Consider the following 13,085-nt stretch of genomic DNA (forward strand, 5'->3'; position numbering starts at 1 on the left):
GCTCACCTACACAGGTGAGTGACTTGCCCTCATCCACACGTGTGAGCCCACACTCTCCCCTGTAAAACCAGGCACCCGGTGGGAAGCCTCTCAGACTGTGAGGGGATCACGCAACCTCTGTCGCTAAGACCTGGGCTGAGTTCCAGGTTGCAGGCATTCAGGGTGTGAACCAGCAGACAGAAGATTCCTGGCTGTCTCAGGTGCACCTGCTCCCCCCCCCCCCCCCGTCATCTTTCAAATAAATAGAAACAATTTAAATTTTTTTTTTTTTGTAAAATGACGGTCACAATAAATGGTGACTTTAAAATCTGTTCATCTCTAAGAAGATGCTGGCAACCTCATGTCAGCCCTTGAAAAAAATTACTTTAGCTCCCAAAGTCTGAGTCACTGATGACGCTCTTGGCCACCAGACAGGGCTTGGCTGGGACAGGTTGCTTGCCAGGGTTGACACTGGCACTCCAATGCCCAGGCTGGCACCCATGGGGAACACATCTGGGATCCTCTCATGACAGGTGGCACCCCATGGGTGCTAGGATACGTCTCCCATGGGCATCCTTACTGTGCTGCAGGAATTGATGAGGAAAATTCAGTGCACAAACGCAACAAGACAATTGCTGTGTCCTCCATTTTTGGCAGCCATGCACACAAAGCAGCTGCAGTTCGGTCCTCCGTCATCACCTGCCCTCACGAAGCTGTGGGGCTGCGCTGCTGTTGGATTTTGTTGAATTAAACGGGACAAATATGCATTTGGATGCCGACTGGACAGATGCCGAAGGGGTGGCGCCCATGGGACTGTAGCCCCAGAGGGTGGCAAGGAAGACACTAACCACTGGCCATGATGGAGGGAGGTCAGGGAAGAGGCACGAGGTGGTCTCACTGTGGGGGTCACTGCTAATGGGACATTATGTGCACCAGACTGAGCGGTTTGGGGACAGCAGCCGTGTCTTCCTAACTCCTGGAGTCCAGTGAATGTTGGAAGAATTAATAAGGACAAATGGCAGTGGAAATGCTGGTTAAAACAGTTACTGAGCGCTATGCTTTTCTTGTACTTAAAGCAGCTTGCAGGGCCAGCACAGTGTAGTAGGCTAAGCCTCTGCCTGCCACGCTGGCATCCCATATGATAGCCAGTTTGTGTCCCAGCTGCTCCACTTGCGATCCAGCTCTCTGCTGTGGCCCGGGAAAGCAGTAGAAGATGGCCCAAGTCCTTGGGTTCCTGCACCTTCATGGGAGACCTGGAAGAAGCTGCTGTGGCTATTTGGGGAGTGAATTAGCAGATGGAAGACCTTTCTAACTGTCTCTCCCTCTCTGTCTGTAACCCTGCCTGTCAAATAAATAAATAAAAATTTAAAAAAAAAAAGTTGTTTAGGAAAAGCTGAGTAAGTAGGTTTTCTTTGCTTTAAGGGGCTGCTCTCCTACATTGTAATTTAATGACTGTAGTACTTACATTTCAACACAAGAGGGCGCTGCTGCCTAGTTTATTTAACAAAAATATTACATATTTTTGCAGATTTGCCACGTCTTCTTAAACTACAGCATATGTAGTATCTTGTGCCATTTAACCACTCTCCCCAAAATAGAACAACAAAAATATCCTATCCTTATTCAATAAAATTTTTATCAGCTTGGTAAATTTCTCCTAAACCACATGATTAGCAAGGGGAAAAAGATAGTATTTTAAGTGTCTATTTAAGCCCAGGCCTGGCTAGAGGATTTCAGTTAAACTCCTGAGATCCTTCAGTAAACCCAGCGATCCCAGTGATGCAAGCTAGGCTGAGCATCCGTATCAGAGGGACTCACAGGAGGACAGGAAGTCCCAGCTGAGAGCCCAAGCGTTCTGAGGATCAAGGTCTTGCTGAGGTGATGGCCAAAGTGTAGGCCTCACATTTGGGATGCGCAATCACTTTTGCAAAGAGCTCAAAAGCATCGAATGTGAATTCAAAGTGTAGCTGTACCTGGAATCCAGAACATCTGATATTTCTCTGTGCACACCTCCCTGTGTATGTAGTGATCTTTTTTGTTTGTTTTTAAAAGATTTATTTATTTATTTGAAAGACAGTTGCAGAGAGGCAGAGGCACAGAGAAATAAAGGTCTTCCATCCTCTGGTTCATCCCCCAATTGGCTGCAACGGCTGGAGCTGCACTGATCCGAAGCCAGGAGCTTCTTCTAGGTCTCCCATGTGGGTACAGGGGCTCAGGGACTTGGGCCATCTTCCAGTGCTTTCCCAGGCCATAGCAGAGCTGGATCAGAAGTGGAGCAGCCGGGGGTCTTGGATCCGTGCCCACTTGGGATGCTGGCACTGCAGGTGGTGGTTTTATCTACTATGCCATAGTGCCGGCCACTATGTAGTAATCTTGTATATATTATACCAGAACTTAAGGGAAAAGTTAGCAAGTAATTGTAGAATTCTAAAGGATTTTTTGCTTTGCTAACATATTCTTTTCTGAATAGCAAGTTTCCTAGAACTCTGTGTGTGTGTGTGTGTGTGTATTTAAACTTGAATTACAGGGTGGGCATTGTGGCAGAGCAGATTAAGCCATTGCTGGCATCCAATATCAGAGACCTGGGATGAAGTCCTGCCTCCGCCTCCACTTCCCATCCAGCCTTCCTGTGAATGTGCATTGGAGCCACAGATGATGCTTGTCACCCACATGGGGCTCCTGGGTCCTGACTTCAGCCTGGCCTAGCCTCAGCTGTTGCAGCCATTGGGGGAGTGAACCAGGAGATGGAAGGCCTCCTCCCCACACCCCCTCCCTGTATATATCCTTCCCTCTCTGTCACTCTGCCTTTCACATAAATAAATAAAACATCAAAAACAAAGAAATCTGATTGTGATCTTAAAGAAAATTATCTCCTTGGGTTCCTTGAACTATGACTGCTACTACTATTTCTTCTTCTTCTTTCTTCTGGTTATTGTTTGAGAGACAGACTGAGAGATCTTCCATCCACTGATTCACTCTGTATTACACTGGCAGGAAGCTGGAGTCGAAGGTTGGAGCCTGGAATCCAAGCCAGGAGCTCAGCATCTTAGCCCTAGGCCAAACCCCTCTCCGTGACTCTTGTGACCAAGTCACAGTTCCCGCTTCCTCCTGGCCAGACAGACTGCCCCAGGCTGAGCAGGCTGAGTGTCTGTGTTGGGGTCACCTCCTGCCCCAGGGTCATCTTCTCCTGCAGTCACTTGCTCAGGGCCCGGATGTTGCCCAGGGCCAGAGAAAGTCCTCATCAGCCCAGGAGGGAGCCTCTGGGGCTTTCATGCCTGGAGGCTGTGAATTTTCTCTGTGTGGGTTGGTAAACAACTGGGGAGGAGTGAGGCGCTGGGGCTCAGGGTGCGAATCCCAGCTCAGCCGCTCACAGCTGTGGGGCACGGGCCAGCTCTTGGCTTTCTGACACCTCTGTCTCCCATGGGGCTGGGGCGATGCTGGGGGAAGACTTAGCTCCTGGGGCCTCAATAATATTTAATGCTTGGAGAAATATGTAATATCTATTTCCTATCTCTCTAGTATTAGCAATAATTTAAAATATTTTATTCTCTTAGTGAACACCAATTTAAAAGAATCATGGAAAATTTCTTTCCTCTCTATTTAAAAAATTTAACCCTTGTTTATTTATTCCATAAATATTTATTAAATTTATGAAACCATAGTAACATATTTTAGGTAAGTGTGTTATTATGATTTTTGGAAACTACAGAAATACTAAATAGTATGGGGGGGGGTGTCTTCCAAGTATCTGAACTTCCAGAGAAGTTCAGTTGTGATTTTTTTAAATAAAGATTTATTTATTTGAAAGGCAGTGACAGAGAGGAGCATACACACACAAAAACAGAGAAAGAGAGAGAAAGAGAGAGAGAACTTTCATCTTCACTCCCCAGATGGCTGCAACAGCAGGGTCTGGGTCAGAATGTCATCTGGGTCTCCCCTGTGGGTGGTAGGCACCCAAGCACTTGGGCCTTCCTCCACTGCTCTCCCAGGTGAATTAGCTGGGAGCTGGATCTGAAGTGGAGCAACTTGGACTTGAAATGTGCTCTAATGCAGGATGCTGGCATTGCCGGTGGCATCTTAACCTGCTATGCCAGGCCTCCAGCCCTTAGCTGTGATTCTTGAATAAACAATTTATGTTTTGCGGTGAAGTCAGCATAATTTTCCAGTGGAGCAATTCAAATCTATTTTAGTTAATTTAAAATGAATCTTAGTGGAGAATGGGACTGGGAATGGGAGAGGAAGGAGCAGGTGGGTGGGAGGGCAGGTATGGTGGGAAGAATCCCTATATTCCTAAAGTTGCACTTAGGAAATGTGAACTCCTTAAATAAAAGGTTTCTTTGGGAAAATAATAAATAAAATGAATTTGAATTTGGAAAAAAATAAACTATTTTAGCCTCCCATTTACCAAAGCTTCCTTTAATCCTAGCTTTCCAGCATTCATCACAGATAACAATGGAGCGAGACTAAGAATATTATCACCTACTCTTTTTTTTGGTTTGTTTGTTTCCCAGAAAACTTTTTTTTTTTTTTAAATTTGACAGAGTTAGAAAATGAGAGAGACAGAGGGAAAGGTCTTCTTTCCATTGGTTCACCCCCCAAATGGCCGCCACGGCTGGTGCTACTCCAATCCGAAGCCAGGAGCCAGGTGCTTCCTCCTGGTCTCCCATGCGGGTGCAGGGCCCAAGCACTTGGGCCATCATCCACTGCCTTCCCGGGCCACAGCAGAAAGCTGGACTGGAAGAGGGGCAACTGGGACTAGAACCCGGCACCCATGTGGGATGCCAGCACTGCAGGCTGAGGATTAACCAAGTGAGCCACGGTGCCGGCCCCTCCCAGAAAACTTTTATTTAAGGTGTACAAACTTCATGTATTTCATAAACACAACTTTAGGAACATAGTGATGTCGCTGACCTTTTAACTGGTGTAATCCATGGCACATGAATTGTATCTCAATAAAGATAGCAATAGGGAAGGATCCCATTCAACAAATATTTGTGGCCACACAATAGATATTGAAGTGACTCCGGGCTTCAGTGAGGGAGATACAGGCCGTGTAGGAGTCAGGGCTTCCAGGAGGTGGTATGTGGGGAGCACCTGCGGAGGACAGGGTCAGACCTGGCGGGACTCAGAGCGTTGGATTTCTTTGCCCAAGGTTCTTCAGGAAGTTGAAGCAGGGACCGTGGGTGGGCTCCCCCTGCTGTCTCCACGTGGGAGCAGTCTCATTCAGATCAGAGGATTCTCCCCACAAGGGGACGTTTCGGGAGACCCCTGGGGAAGAGCAGAAAGAACAGACTCTGGGCTGCCGGGGCTGGACGGGTTCCCCAGAGGCTCTGCGTGGGGGCCTTCGCCCAGGGGTGGGCTGCAGCTGCGTGGGTCAGACAGGGGCAGGGCACGGGGCAGCGGTGAGGGGTAGGGAGAGCTCACAGAACCGCTTTCCGCAGGAGCGTGCATGGTGCAGGTTGGAGAGCCTCACGGTGGTCCTGCTCACAAACGTGGCTGACACTCACGTGACGTGCACACTCACGTCAGAGATTCTCACCAGCACAGGGGGGAGGCCACAGGCACTGGTTCGGACAGATGAGAGCGAGGGCAGGTGTTCATGGGAGAATAAGGGCGATCTGAAGACCGCGGGGGCTGCTGGAGCACCCACTCACTCGCTCTTGGTATCTTCGGCAGGTGTTTAGGCACTGCCCTGACTCAGACCCAAGGGTGGCACTGTGAATAAATTGCACCCTTCATCCTTTGGGAAGGTTCCAAGCCAGGACTGGAGATCAGAGAGAGAGGTAGGTCCTGTCGGGTGATGAGCGACAGCCAGCAAAGGGCTGTGGGAAGGGGAAAGACGGCATGGCCATCTCCCAGTAAAGGTTAATCAAGGGCTTTATTTCCCTGGCTTTGAAAAAAGCAATGCTCGTGCAGAACACCTTGGACTGGCCTAGCATGGCCTTTGTGTTTGCTAGAGGGGCAGAGAGATGTGGGGAAGAGGCCCCAGGCACCGCCTCACTCTGCTATTGGCTCCCTGGGTTTAAGTCTGGAACATAATTCCCCTGCTCCATCCTCAGGCTGACATCCCCAGGGAAAGTGGAGCTGGCCTGCCAGCAGGGTGCCCAGAAAAAGAGAGAGGGAGAGGAGCCAGCTCACCCACAGAGGGATCAGTTTCTCACTTAGTGCTCACTTGAGCCAGTCTTCACCCAAGACCCTCATCAAGGATAACAGCAGTGTAGTTTGTAATTTAAAAATACCTTTTCTTAAAAAAAAAAAAAAAAAAAAAAACACACCCAACTTTTCTTCATGGTGAAATAAACGTGACAAAGTTTGCAATTTGGGCATTTTTAGGAGTGTAGCTCCATGGCACTAGGTACCCACAATGTCTTGCACCCATCCCCACTGTCTGTTCTGGAACTTTCCCATCTTCCCAAACTGCCCCTGTCCATTGAGCACCAACTCACCCCTCCCTCCGAGCCCTGGTAGCCTCTATTCTACTTCTGTTCCCATGACTGCCTGTTCTAGGTGCCTGGCAGAGGTAGCGTCACACAATATTTGTGGTCCATCCTGTTGTCAGAATCTCATTCCTTCTTAAGGCTGAGTCGTGTTCCATGTGTGTACGCACTTCTGTGTACCCATGCACCTGCTCACAGCTCTCGGTCTGCTCCCCTGTGTGGGCTCTTGTGAATAACTGAGGTGGCCAACGCTGGTGCGCAGCGATAGGTTCAAGGCCCCTGCTTCTGATACCCCGGGGCGCATGCTTAGAAGTGAAGGTGCGGAGCTGTGGGGACTCTGTGTGCAGCCTCTCAGGGACCACCTGGGGCCATTTCCACAGCAACCTCATGGTGGTCCGGTCCCACCAGCAAAGCACACGCATGACCCCAGCACCAGCAGTGAGTGCAGAGAGAGTGCTGAGCTTGGAATTGGAATAAGTTGAGTACTTTTGCTGGCTATTTCCTTTTACTCCTCTCCTTTCCCAAGCCATGCTTTTTCATGGGCATTTTATTTTTGCAATAAAACTGTGGACCCGGATTTCCGCTCACATCTCTTTCCTGTCTCCAGCCCAGTCGGGGACACAACACTGCAGTGACAGCTCTGCTTATCAGTTGAGACACTTCTGATGCTGTTCTCCCCAAGCCTCAATTTTCTCACGTGTCCAGTGGGCACCATGCTAACGACACCCTGCACCTCACGGGGTAGGGGGAGGATGGAAGGGAACCCACGAGTGGAAACGTTAGTGGGCCATAACGCTTTGTGCAGGGTTACTATTAGCATGTCCAGTGGCCTCCTCCCTGGCCCTGCCTCAGGTCCCCTGCCTCCTGCTGACCCCAGCTACCCAAGGCCATTGGTCTGAGGCTCTCCCCGGGCCTGCCCTCGGCCAGAGGGCTCCTGTGGCCCAGGTTCTGCAGATGGGTGATCCACAGCAGAAGGCACTTGTGACTGACAGGGGCTTTGGCCTCCAGCTGGGCTCCTCCAGGTGCTTCCTGTGGGTTTGAAAATCTCCCCTAAGTGCCTGCAGGCAGCCTCAGGTTTTGGAGGGGAGAGGGGCAGGGGGCTCTCAGCTCAGTCCTTTCCCTGGGCATTTGCAGTGACCCTTTGAAGAGCCACTGGGCCCCAGGGTGGGGAGCAAACCTTGAAGGGGCTTAGCTGCTTTTGTGTTCTCTCTGCAGGCTGCTGCAGTGGAGGGTGGTGGGTTGAGGGCGCGGGATGAAGCACCCTGGGGGGATCACAGAGCCTAGCCCAGCAGGCCCTCAGCGCTCTGCCTTCCCCCGGGGCTTCCTGGGAGGGTTTTCTGCGCACCCAGGGCACTCTCCCCCATGCTGCTTCATGGTCATTGCCTGCAGTGGGTTGAACAATGGCTCCTGAAAGGTGTGCCCAAGTCCCAACTCCTGGCACCAAGGAGTGTGACAGTATTTGGAAATAGCGTCTTTGTGGATAGAATTGATATATATGATATGATTATGGATCTGATGATGAGAGCATCTTGGATTTAGAGTGGGCCCTAAATGCAATGGCTAAGTGTCCTGAGAGAAAAGGAGACAGCACAGAGACAGAGGGGCTGAGGCCATTGCTGGTGGAGGCAGATGTGGTGTTGCTGCCCCAAATAAAGAAACCCCCTCAGTTGCCAGCAACCGCTGGAAGCTAGGAGTGAGGCAGGGAACAGATTCGCCCGCATGGCCTACGGGTGGAACAAACTCTGCTGACATCTTGATTTTGGACTTGGCCTTACTCAGTCATTTCAGGCTCCCATAGGCAGGGGGCCTAAACAACAGAGCTTCCCCCAGTTCTGGGGGCTGGGAGTCCCAGGCCAGGGTCCCAAGCCGGCTGGGCTCTGGTGAGGGCTCTCTTCCTGGCTGCAGATGGCTGCCTGCTCATGTGCTCCTGGGTAGACAGAGGGGAAGGTGAGCTCCGTGGTGTCCCTGCTCAGAAAGACACCAGTGCCCCTGCAGGGGCTGCGCTCATGACCTTGGCGAAGCCTCATGATCTTACATTGCAGGCTGGGAAGGAGTTGACCACGTGTGTTTGGGGTGGTTCAGTCCACAGCAGGCACCCAGAGCCGTGAGAGAATGCATTCCTGTTGGTCTAAGGCACCCAGTTGGTGACACTTCACCTCAGGAGCTTTGAAAACAGATACAGTCAGCTCTCAGAATCCCCGTGGGATTGGTTCCAGGACACCCTGTGGACACCAAAATTGGAGGGGGCACGAGCCCCTTGTAGGATAAAATGGTGTGGAATTCACATGTAACCCATGCATGTTCTCCTGTATATATGTTCTTAAGATTTATTTATTTTATTTGAAAGGTAGGGGCAGAGGAGAGAGAGGGAGGGAGGGAGGTCTTCCATATGCTGGTTCACTTCCCAGATAGCCATAACAGTTGGAGCTGCACCGATCTGAAGCCAGGAGCCAGGAACTTCTTCTGGGTCTACCATGGGGGTACAGGGGCCCAGGGACTTGGGCCATCCTCTACTGCTTTCCCAGGCCATAGCAGAGAGCTGGATTGGAAGTGGAGCAGCCAGGACTCCAACCAGAGTATATGAGATATCAGAACTGCAGGTGGCGGCTTTACCTGCTACACCACAGCGCCAGCCCCTCCGTGTACTTTAGATCATTCCTGTTATAATACCAAATATAGGAGCTGGCACTGTGACATCTCAGGTAAAGCTGCCACCTGCGATGCCCACATCCCATTTGGGCTCTGTTTCGAGCTCCAGCTGCTTGGCTTCCGATCCAGCTCTCTGCTGTAGCCTGGGAAAGCAGCAGAAGATGGCCCAAGTGCTTGGGCCCCTGCACTCACGTGGGAGACCCAGATGAAGCTCCTGGCTTCAGCCTGGCCCAGCTCTGGCTTTTGTGGCCATTTGGGGGAGTGAACAAGTGGATGGAAGGTATCTCTCTCTCTCCCTCCTCCTTTCTAACTCTGCCTTTCAAATAAATAAGTAAATAAATATTTTAAAGAAATAATACCTAATATAATGACCTAGTACAGTGTGGAAGGTAGGTAAGTAGTTGTGCTGTGTTGTTTAGGGCATCATGATGAGAAAATGGAGCCTGTGCGTGTTTGTCTTGTGGATGCTTTTGCTGCGAGGCTGGCTGAATGTGTGGATGCAGAACGTGTGGCTACTGGGCCGGGCGTGTGGGGCTTCTCCTGGCTTCCCCAGGAGCCCTCCTCCTCACTGAGAACCCCGGCCCAAAACAAGACTGAGGGCCTGAGCTCTGAGTAACCCCGCCTCCACCTGCCATCTGCAACCCCAACCTGTGTCACAGCCTAGGACTGAGTGCCCGTTCCTCAGGGTGCTCCTTGTATCCCGAGACGTCATCCTGCCGTCCGGACAAACGCATCAGCAGGGCCACACAGGGCGGCCGGGGCAGGGCCCTCCAGGATCACTGCACACACTGCCCCACCTCCCATTTCTTCTGGAACTCGGGCTATCACCGAGGGGAGAGATCCCAAAGATGGACATCCATGGCTTGGTGGCAGAGTCAGGAGCAGGTGGCTGACGGAGCAGGAGCAGGTGGAGGGCTGGCGGAGTTCATGTGATATTGACCTCCAGGATGGAGGCAAGCAGGGAACGCAGGCAGGGCGCCCGTTTTGGGGGGGGAAATGGAAAGAGCAGGGGTTCGGGGCCCTGAGCATTGTCATTGACGAGCTCCGTGAGCTCAGGGAGGCTCTTAGCCTCCTTGTCCACTTGTGAGCGAAGTGATGAAATGCCTTCTCGGCCCATCCTCTGGGTCTTGTCTATCCTGGGAGGCTGTGACAGATTAAGGGCAGGCATTGAGGCCTTTAGTTTGCTCTTTTCTTCAGAGCATAAGAGTTACCACTGGAGCTATTTGTGGGTGGACAGCACAGACGCGTTAAGTATACTCAGTGTCGTGCATCTATCACCAGCTTCTGTCTCTAGAACTTTTCATCTTCCCCAATTGAAACTTGGCTTCTACCAAACATAACCCCTAGCCCCTGCTCCCAGAGGTCCGGTTGACTTCTGTTCTCTGTCTGTCATGATGACGTGGCCTCTAGCAGGTGCTCCCTGCGGGCAGCATCCAGTGACATCTCTCCTTCTGCCTCTGGCTCATTTCACTCAGCACAAGCTGCCTGAGGCTAATTCATGCTTTTTTTTTCTTTTCTCTTTTCTTTCTTTCTTTCTTTCTTTTTTTTTTCTTTTTTTTTTTTTTTTGACAGAGTGGACAGTGAGAGAGAGAGACAGAGAGAAAGGTCTTCTTTTTCTGTTGGTTCACCCTCCAATGGCCGCTGAGGCTGGTGTGCTGTGGCTGGCGCCGCGCTGATCCAAAGCCAGGAGCCAGGTGCTTCTCCTGGTCTCCCATGTGGGTGCAGGGCCCAAGGACTTGGGCCATCCTCCACTGCACTCTAGGGCCACAGCAGAGAGCTGGCCTGGAAGAGGAGCAACCAGGACAGAATCCGGCGCCTTGACCGGGACTAGAACCCAGGGTGCCGGCGCCACAGGCAGAGGATTAGCCTATTGAGCCGTGGCACCAGCCTAATTTATGCTTTTGTAGGGATCAGAATTTCGTTCCTTTTTAAGGCTGAATAATATTCCATTTCCCATACAAGGGAATCTTAAAAGGCTCATGTAAAAATGCAATTAAAAAATAAGTTTATGCACATACCTCATGTTAATCCAAAATTTAAAAAATAAAATATATATTTATTCTGGTTTAAAAATTTGGAAGCCCATGCATCCGTTTTTCATATGATGCATCTTCTTTTTTTCTTTTAAATATTTATTTTATTTATTTGAAAGACAGAGTTACAGAAAGGTGCAGAGACAGAGAGAGAGGTCTTCCATCTGCTGGTTCACTCCCCAGATGGCTGCAATGGCCAGAGCTGCGCTGATCCAAAGCCAGGAGCTTCTTCCGGGTCTCCCACATGGGTGCAGGGGCCTAAGGCCACAGTGTCACCCCCATAGGGTGCATTTTTCACAAGCTCTCTGAAGACTGCTGGTGTCTGCTACACCTTGCTTCCTATCCATCCACCCGTGGGCATTTGAATTGTTTCTTTCTTCTGGCTGTTGTGAAAACTCCTGCTGGGCACACCGGGGCACAAAACTCTGCTCAGTTCCCTGCTTTCAATCCCTTTGGAGTCCCATGGTGACTCAGTGTGTACTTGTCTGAGCAGCTGCAGAATGGCTCCCGCTTAAATGAAGGTACGTGGTAGCCCCACCGTAGGTGTGCTACAGGGAGCCCCGGGGAGAAGGAGCTGGAAACCACCTCGGCCCCTGGCTGTGCAACTCCCCGCTCGCCCATGGGCTGCCACAGGTCAGGTGTGTTTTGGTGATCTGCGGCCACTAGCGACCTCAGGGCCACACAGTTTCTATTGCTGGGGTCCACTATATTGTAACCTGAAGTGTGTTCTGGAGAAAAGATGCGACTTTCTCTCCTAATGACGTCTTCAACATTTTAGAAACGGTAATGATGTGTGCATCTAGTTCTGCTTCCATTGCTAGGATTTGAACCCAAAACAATGGGAAGAAGGATTGGGGCGAGTGGGGAGGGAAAGAGGTTTGATTGGGGAGACAGAAAGGTGGTTGATGCTAAGACTGAAGTTCACAAAAACACTGGGCAGGATTACAGAATGGTCCAGGGGGAGCCAGGTGTGGCCAGGGGAGCGAGCGAACAGATACACTGAAAGTCTGGGCTCAAATCTCTGTTCTTCCACTTGAGTTGGAGCAAAGAGCTTAGTCTGCCTGCAATTTGGTGTTATTCTATAACACAGGGACCTGATGGGGAGCTCAGGGAAGTTGAGTCCCGTGCAGCAGAAGCACACAGGCGAGACAACTGCCATGGGGTCTGGAGCTCACGCCCGGCACACCCCCCCCCCCCCACCGCTGTTTGCCCGGGGCACCGTCCCTCATCTCCCAGTTCTGGAAATCTACCTTTTTTTTTTTTTTTTTTTTTTTTTTGACAGGCAGAGTTAGACAGTGAGAGAGAGAGAGACAGAGGGAAAGGTCTTCCTTTTTTTCCATTGGTTCACCCCCCAAATGGCTTCTACGGCCGGCGTGCTGCGCTGATCCAAAGCCAGGAGCCAGGCGCTTCCTCCTGGTCTCCCATGTGGGTGTAGGGCCACAGCAGAGAGCTGGACTGGAAGAGGAGTAACTGGGACTAGAACCCGGTGTGCCGGCGCTGCAGGCGGAGGATTAGCCAAATAAGCCACGGCACCAGCCGGAAATCTACTTTAAACCATAGGATTGGGGGGCAGCTTGCGCCTTGATGGCCGTTCTGGAATTTACCTCTCTCCCCTTCTGCTGCTTCCTCTGTCTCCAAATCAAATGCTTTATCTTTTGGGGGCTGGTAGATAGGACCTTCCTAAGAGGCATAAAACTGGCTCTTAAGCACAGGATAGCCTCTTTGCTTAAATTACTACAGCAACAACAACACAGTAGGGAACCCCGGTTATTCTGAGCGAGACTCTCCCCACTGCCATTTGGAAATGCAGACTTCCGTTAGCCATCCAGTTGCATTTACTGCCACAGGCTCACTCTCCAGGAAGGCACAGCAGGACTGAGGGGAGATGCAATGTGAAAACACTTCAGGGCTATAATCTTACGTCAAGGCAAATCATTATCACTAATACTAAATACAGAAAATTGCATGTTTGATAAATGAGAGTTAT

Source organism: Lepus europaeus, chromosome 1, assembly GCF_033115175.1.
Source record: "Lepus europaeus isolate LE1 chromosome 1, mLepTim1.pri, whole genome shotgun sequence".
Lineage (NCBI taxonomy): Eukaryota > Metazoa > Chordata > Mammalia > Lagomorpha > Leporidae > Lepus > Lepus europaeus.